The sequence below is a fragment of the Spea bombifrons genome, chromosome 4 (assembly GCF_027358695.1).
Source record: "Spea bombifrons isolate aSpeBom1 chromosome 4, aSpeBom1.2.pri, whole genome shotgun sequence".
Lineage (NCBI taxonomy): Eukaryota > Metazoa > Chordata > Amphibia > Anura > Pelobatidae > Spea > Spea bombifrons.
The window spans coordinates 69,677,687-69,684,338 of record NC_071090.1 but is presented as its reverse complement, the minus strand read 5'-3'; the positions used below and the strand labels follow the sequence as shown (position 1 = coordinate 69,684,338).

The following is a 6,652-nucleotide window of genomic DNA, read 5'->3' as shown; positions in this document are numbered from 1 at the left end:
TGTGATGTGTGGTGGCTGGGTGTGATAAGAGTGAATTGTGATGTGTGGTGGCTGGGTGTGATAAGAGTGAGTTGTGCTGTGTGGGGCTCTCTGCCGGCGACCAATAGAGGCGCTATAAAAATAAAATATGTTCATTATTATTATTATCATACATATACACACACTAGATAAAAATATGCGATATATAAATGTGTTTTTCTATTATATTTTAAGACAGTTTATATAGTAATAGGTTATATATCAGTAAAGTAATATACGGCCTGGCAGCCCCACACAAACTGCACGCCTGTGGCTTTCAACACGTCAGGGTCCTGGAAGCCCCAGTTGCTGGATCCGGAGATACGATAATAACCGGGATTAACGGGTCTCCTGTTGGTGATCGGTAACCCCGATCAATAATCATGCAACTGGGTGAGCTTCATAACCCCCAAACAAGTGCTGTGGGTTTCAACTACTATCAGGCTCAGCCAGGAACCTGACATTGATTAATATGTATGTGTCCTCTATACTATATATATATACATATATACTAACACATGATAGTGACAACTCCTATCAGCCTCAGCCAGGAACCTGACATAATATGTATGTATATAATTATATACACTTTTTTATGAGCTGGACATGCGCGGCTCCCTTTCAGCGGCAGGGTTGGGGATAAATCCGTTTATATGTTTTGCGTGTTTTTTCCGCATTGCCAACGCCCATTTACATTATTATTTACATTACATTATACAATTATTAATAATATTTTAAATAATCAATAATTATGTTTAATAGTAATATGTTAATTATTTTTACACATTTCAATTATTATTTATTATAGTAACATATTTAATAATAATAACAACAATTAAATCATTATCCTAATAAAATTGCCAATATATCAAATGGCTGGAAGAACGTTGAACAAAAATGTGTTAGAATTTTGTTGTAAATGTAATAATTTACTAAATAATAATAATATTTAGTAAATCATTACATTCACAACAGACTTTTATTGTGAAATATGTCATTGTTTTCTTCTTTAAAAAAATAAATAAAATATACAGAAACAATAAAAAATGATCCGCATCCAATAAAATAACACAATTTACTGCATTGATGTGGGGGGAGGGGACTACCTTACATGATTCCCAATGCCCATGAGGGACTGTGGGGCAGTTACACGGGGCTGGTGAGAGGTATGCAGCCTGTTTCATTGGCTAGGATTTTCTGTGTGTAAATGTCTTGGAACAGGTAAGGGCTTCAGTGAGATCGGCGTGTAGTGGATTCCTGGACCTTCACCTGGTAACCCCGTCTTCCGGTTGGCATCAAAGTATTCCCTGCTGGGATCTGACGCCGTGACGAAGGAGAACCAGGAGGTGGACGTCGGTGGCCACCCACCTCCATTCTCAGTCTTCTACGGCAGCTCTGGCAAGAAGATCGGCCCAGAAGTGGTGGGGAACATCATGGAGATGTATTCTTCCTGGCTGGAACAAACTCGCAATTTCACCCACGCCAGCTGCAACCCAAAAGCCAGTGTCGGGGCTTCATACAACGGGAAATCGCCCTCAGAGCTAAGGAATGGGATTCGGGGGGCGTAGGGACAACACTGGCTTTGTGGAGTGGCCTACTGAAACTTGGACGACGGGGCTCTCTGTCCTGTTGGAGAATACACAGTCCTCCCGGGTCTGGATTGTACTTTCCCTGGGTGAGTTTCGGGCTGTGACCCCCAATGAGGGTGAGGGCCACCTGTGCTGACTCTATATTCCAGTTCTCGTAGATATCACGTGACTAAATGCATGAAACACTAAGTTATTATGTGACACGAAAGAAGGTACTGATAGGCTATTGCCATAGAAGATGAAAACAATGTGATCAGACCTTCAGTGTCAGATATGTAATATATGATCGACCAACTGCTTTGGTGGTAGATGACATGGGGTTCAAACTGGGCTGGGGGAGGGGGCTGGCTAGCGATGGGGATGGGTGGAACTGAGCCCAGCAGGTGCATGGCCAGACCCAGGAGGGATGTGGTTGGGGAGAGGAACACCGCCCACCTTACCTAAAGAGCCAACCAAAGATTTCATATTCTCCCCCTGCTCCCCATATAGATAGTGAGAAGAAGGGAGAGGGGGTAGATAGCAAGAAATGGGGGAGAGGGGGTAGATGGTGAGAATATTGAAATAAAGAGTGAGATTGAGTGAGAGAAAAAATGAATTCGTGTGTGGATAAATTCTGTGAATGAGGGAGAGAATTAATTGATTTGAAAGGCAAAGATGGCACAAGCAGGGTGCTTGAGCCTTGGGGACCAAGATGGCGCAGGCAGGATGTTTATGGGACAAGGATGGCATAGGACGGACTGTCTGGGGACAAAGTTGTCTTAAGTGTGTTATCTAGGTGCTGGTCAGGTTCTATGTGGGCAGTGTGGACTCCAGGGCTGGCTTTGGGGTGTACAACCTGTGATCTGTGCCTGTTATTTAGGGGGGTTTATCTAAACCTTTATTGCTGAGTTCTGCAGTGTTGTTTTCATGTGTTTATTTCATCTATACCATCAGTGCTGAGTTTACATGTGATTTCCAGTTGATCGATACCTGCCATGCTGGGCTTGTATGCTCTGTATCTATACCTGCAATGCTATGTTTCCATACATTATTATTGTATACCTGCAAATACAGGATTTGTTTGTCTGATTCTATGCCTTCAGTGTTGAGTTTGCATGTGAATTTCAATTAATCTAAACATCCAAAGCTGTGTTTGTGTGTTAATGTGTTGATCTATCCCTGCTATGCGATGTTTCCATAAATTATTTATGTACGTAGTTGTCTAGATTTCTATGTCTTATTCAGTTGATCTATACATGCAAGTGCTGTTTTATGTGTTGTTTATTTGATCTATACCTATTTTGTGGTACAGGAGCAGAGGGAGAGATTGCATGCTAGGGAGTGTGGAGCGAGGCCCAAAGAATTGCTTGCTTAGGGTCCAATTTTTTTATATAAAATGTGTTGGCAGCAGGGTCTAATATTTATATATTGACAGCAGGGGCTAATATTAATAAATATCGGCAACATGGGCTAATATTAAAGAAACTGCACAGTTCAGCTGTTATTTTGAAGTCATATTTCAATCATAGTCTTTACTTCAAAGAGATAAAAGACATATTATGTAGTTAAAAATGCATGTCTAACGCACATATATATATATATGCACACACACACCTCTGCATGTGATCTCATGGGCATCATACTGTGTCCCTGAATGGCAGAAATAAAATGTGGTCACTCTAGTCTGTATGTGTAAACGTGTGTGGGTTACAAGGTGAAGGGACAAGGGCCCGCTGTAGCCACTTGGCTTTAAATGTATACACATACATCGGATGTGACACTTTTTGTTACATTGTTGTGCGTCTTTTTCATTGACTCTTTTAGACGCTGTCTTGGTTTATACATTTTCACTCATTTTTAAATCTGTTATGCTTTTCGAAACAACCCACTATAAACATTTGTATCATTTTTTTAAGCGATAAAGAATAAAAAATAAATAATAATATTGTCAAGTCATTTGTATAGCTCCATCATAATCCACAACGCTGTACAACGAGTAAAGCGCACATAACAAGTAGTGCATCACTTACAGAGACAAAAGGCGAGGACGGCCACAATCTACAAGGAAACCAGCAGACCTTAAAAAGTGTAGTTTTTTTTAAAGGGGTGTGTGTGTGTGGGGGGTAATTTTCAGTTTCGGCCAAGTGAATGCTGAATTTTCAGTTTCAGTCCAGAATTTTCATTTCGGTGCATCTCTACTATATACTAAGCAAGACACTGGAGTGGTAGGCCTACATGACATCAATGTTTGGCTTACTATATAGTGATAGGGGTTATGCTGCTTTATTGTCAATGTCTGGCTCAATGTATACTGATAGATGTTACGCTGTACCACCGTCAATGTGTGCCTCAGAATATATATTAAGAGGTGTTATGCTGTACCACCTGTATATACTGTATACAGTAATAACCCTCAGCGCTGTATAAAGTAATAACCCTCAGCGCTGTATACAGTAATATAACCCCCAGGGCTGTATACAGTAATATACCCACAGAGCGTTATACAGTTATATAATCCCCAGGATTGTATTCAGTAATATAACCCCCAGCACTGTATACAATAATAACCCCTGTGCTGTATACAATAATAACCTTTCAGCGCTGTATACCGTAATATAACATATATAGTAATAAGTGTTATGCTGTACCACCTGTATATGCTGTATACAGTAATAACCCTCAGCGCTGTATACAGTAATAACCCCCCAGGTTATTATATTCGGGGTTTAGCGCAGGAATGCGCAATTCAAATCGCCCGACGCCCGGGACATGCAGTTCCGGGCGCCAGGCAGGCAGCAGGGTTAGGATACAGATCCCCCGCAGCGGTGCAGGGGACCTGGATTCTACTCTCCGATAAGCTCAGACAGCCTCCCCTGCCAGCACTTCCCACGGGGGGAGTGCCGGCACAGGAGATTGTCTAAGCCCATCGCGCAGACGTTCTCCGGCTGCAGCTGGTGAAGGTCCGCACGATGTGTTTTACCTCTGCCCCCCCGGCTTACCAGAGCAGACTGCCAGGTGTCTTGCGGGGCCGGCGGGGGACATCTACGCAATACGCGTATACAACTTCCGGTGCCGGCACTTCCGCTGAGTGCCGGCACCGGAAGTTGTATACACGTATTACGTAGATGTCCCCCGCCGGGCCCCACAAGACACCCGGGAGTCTGCTCTGGTAAGTCGAGGGGGACGGGGGCAGAGTGGCAGCATATTTCAAGGGGGACAGGGACAGAGTGGCAGCATATTTCGAGGGGGACGCGGACAGAGTGGCAGCATATCTTGAGGGGGACGGGGACAGAGTGGCAGCATATCTCGGGGGTGGGGGGGACAGAGTGGAAGCATATCTCGGGGGGGAGGACAGAGTGGCAGCATATCTCGGGGGTGGGGGGGACAGAGTGGCAGCATATCTCTGGGGGGGGCAGAGTGGCAGCATATCTATTACAAAACTTTTTCTTTAAAAAAGCACCTAACATTTAGGGTGCGGCCTATATTCAGGTGCGGCCTATATCCGAGCCCATAGCAGTAATATAACCCTTAGCGCTGTATACAATAATAACCTTCCAGAGCTGTATACAGTAATATAACCCCCCAGCGCTGTATACAATAATATAACCCCTAGCGCTGTATACAGTAATAACCTTCCAGTGCTGTATATAGTAATATAACCCCTAGCGCTGTATACAGTAAACGCCCAGTGTTGTATAGTCGATTAGATTGGGATCAGATCACATAGCAAGAACTCATAATGCCTTCAGGCAGCTGCATATTAACCATTTGTATATTATGGGGCAAACAACAACTGGTTTTAAAAAAAACACAAAATACATATTAATAAAAACAAAACATTTTAAAAAGCGGACGGCGCAATATTTTGAACATGTAATTTCGATGTGATAAAAAAGGGGAGTTCCCCTTTAAAATAAAATTCCCAAGTCACTGTTGGCTCCTATAGCTGTTGGATTACCGTTATTTCCGTTTATTAATAAACATGAAGGATGCAGCTTTGGTCGCCTGTCCTTGGAGTCACACTTGGCTAGAAAGCAGCTGCCCCAATGTATTCTGCCCTAGTGGCTCTGTTCACAAGTCACATATAATAATGTAAGATGTTTTATTAAATGCTGGAATTAATCCTAGTCTCATCGCAGATATGGCAGTTCCCCATCAAACGGTAAAGTGCGACTTAAACATTAATGTATGTATTTGTAAAATATTTGTTGACATAATTTTATAAAAAACGAGATATGAATAAAAAAATATATTATTATTTCTTTATAAATCTGTTGTTTCTTTATTAAAAAAAGACAAGGTGTCTGTGATTTATCTATGCAAAGGAGGAGATGCCTCCAAACAGGAGTGTAGAGACTTATACAGTGAGGGTATTTAAACCATTAATTGTTGCCATGTAAAATGTATCTTCTCTTTTCTTTGCTGCTCTATCACTTCACTATGAGACGTTAATAACTGAAGTATCTCTGCCCTGTGCTGATGGTAATGTGTGAATAATGTGATACCCGCAAAATGCTGCTTACAGAAGACCCTTCAAAGGTTAAATTAGTGAATAAATGAAGATTATCTTCCGTTGGAGAATGACAGTAGAAAGCGAATAAGCAGTTTTACTATTTGGAAGAAAAATGCACAGACAATGATTATGAGAATAATACAAGTTTATTATATAATCATTTTTTTTTCTATACAATCGACCATAAAGCAGGTTGAGAGGGGGCCACCTCTGGACTCACAAAGAGTCATTCTCCAGCCCGCAGGAAAGGAAAAACCCCAGCGTTGGAGGAAACCTTTAGAGAAGCCATGGCTGGAAGAATTGCCCTTCCCTCTGGGCATTAAGAGGCTAATTCTATCTTGTGGATGGGGAAAAATGAAATTCAAAATAAAATACAAATAATTGATCATAAACGTCGCTCTGCGGGTTACAATCTTCAGACCTCTGCTGGGACCTCGACACTCTGCGAATCTCTTTGCCGGAGAGCCGACACTCCGCAGATCACTTTGTCAGGCGGCCAGCAGTTTTGACGTTTCTTCAGACTTCTTTGCTGCAGTAGATGGAGATGCTCCAG

General features: G+C 42.2%; 1 pseudogene; it reads left to right on the top strand.

Annotated features, from left to right (window-relative positions):
- The first annotated feature begins 1,129 nt into the window (after positions 1 to 1,129).
- Positions 1,130 to 1,697, top strand: LOC128491390 (peroxisomal N(1)-acetyl-spermine/spermidine oxidase-like; annotated as a pseudogene).
- The last annotated feature ends 4,955 nt before the right edge of the window (positions 1,698 to 6,652 follow it).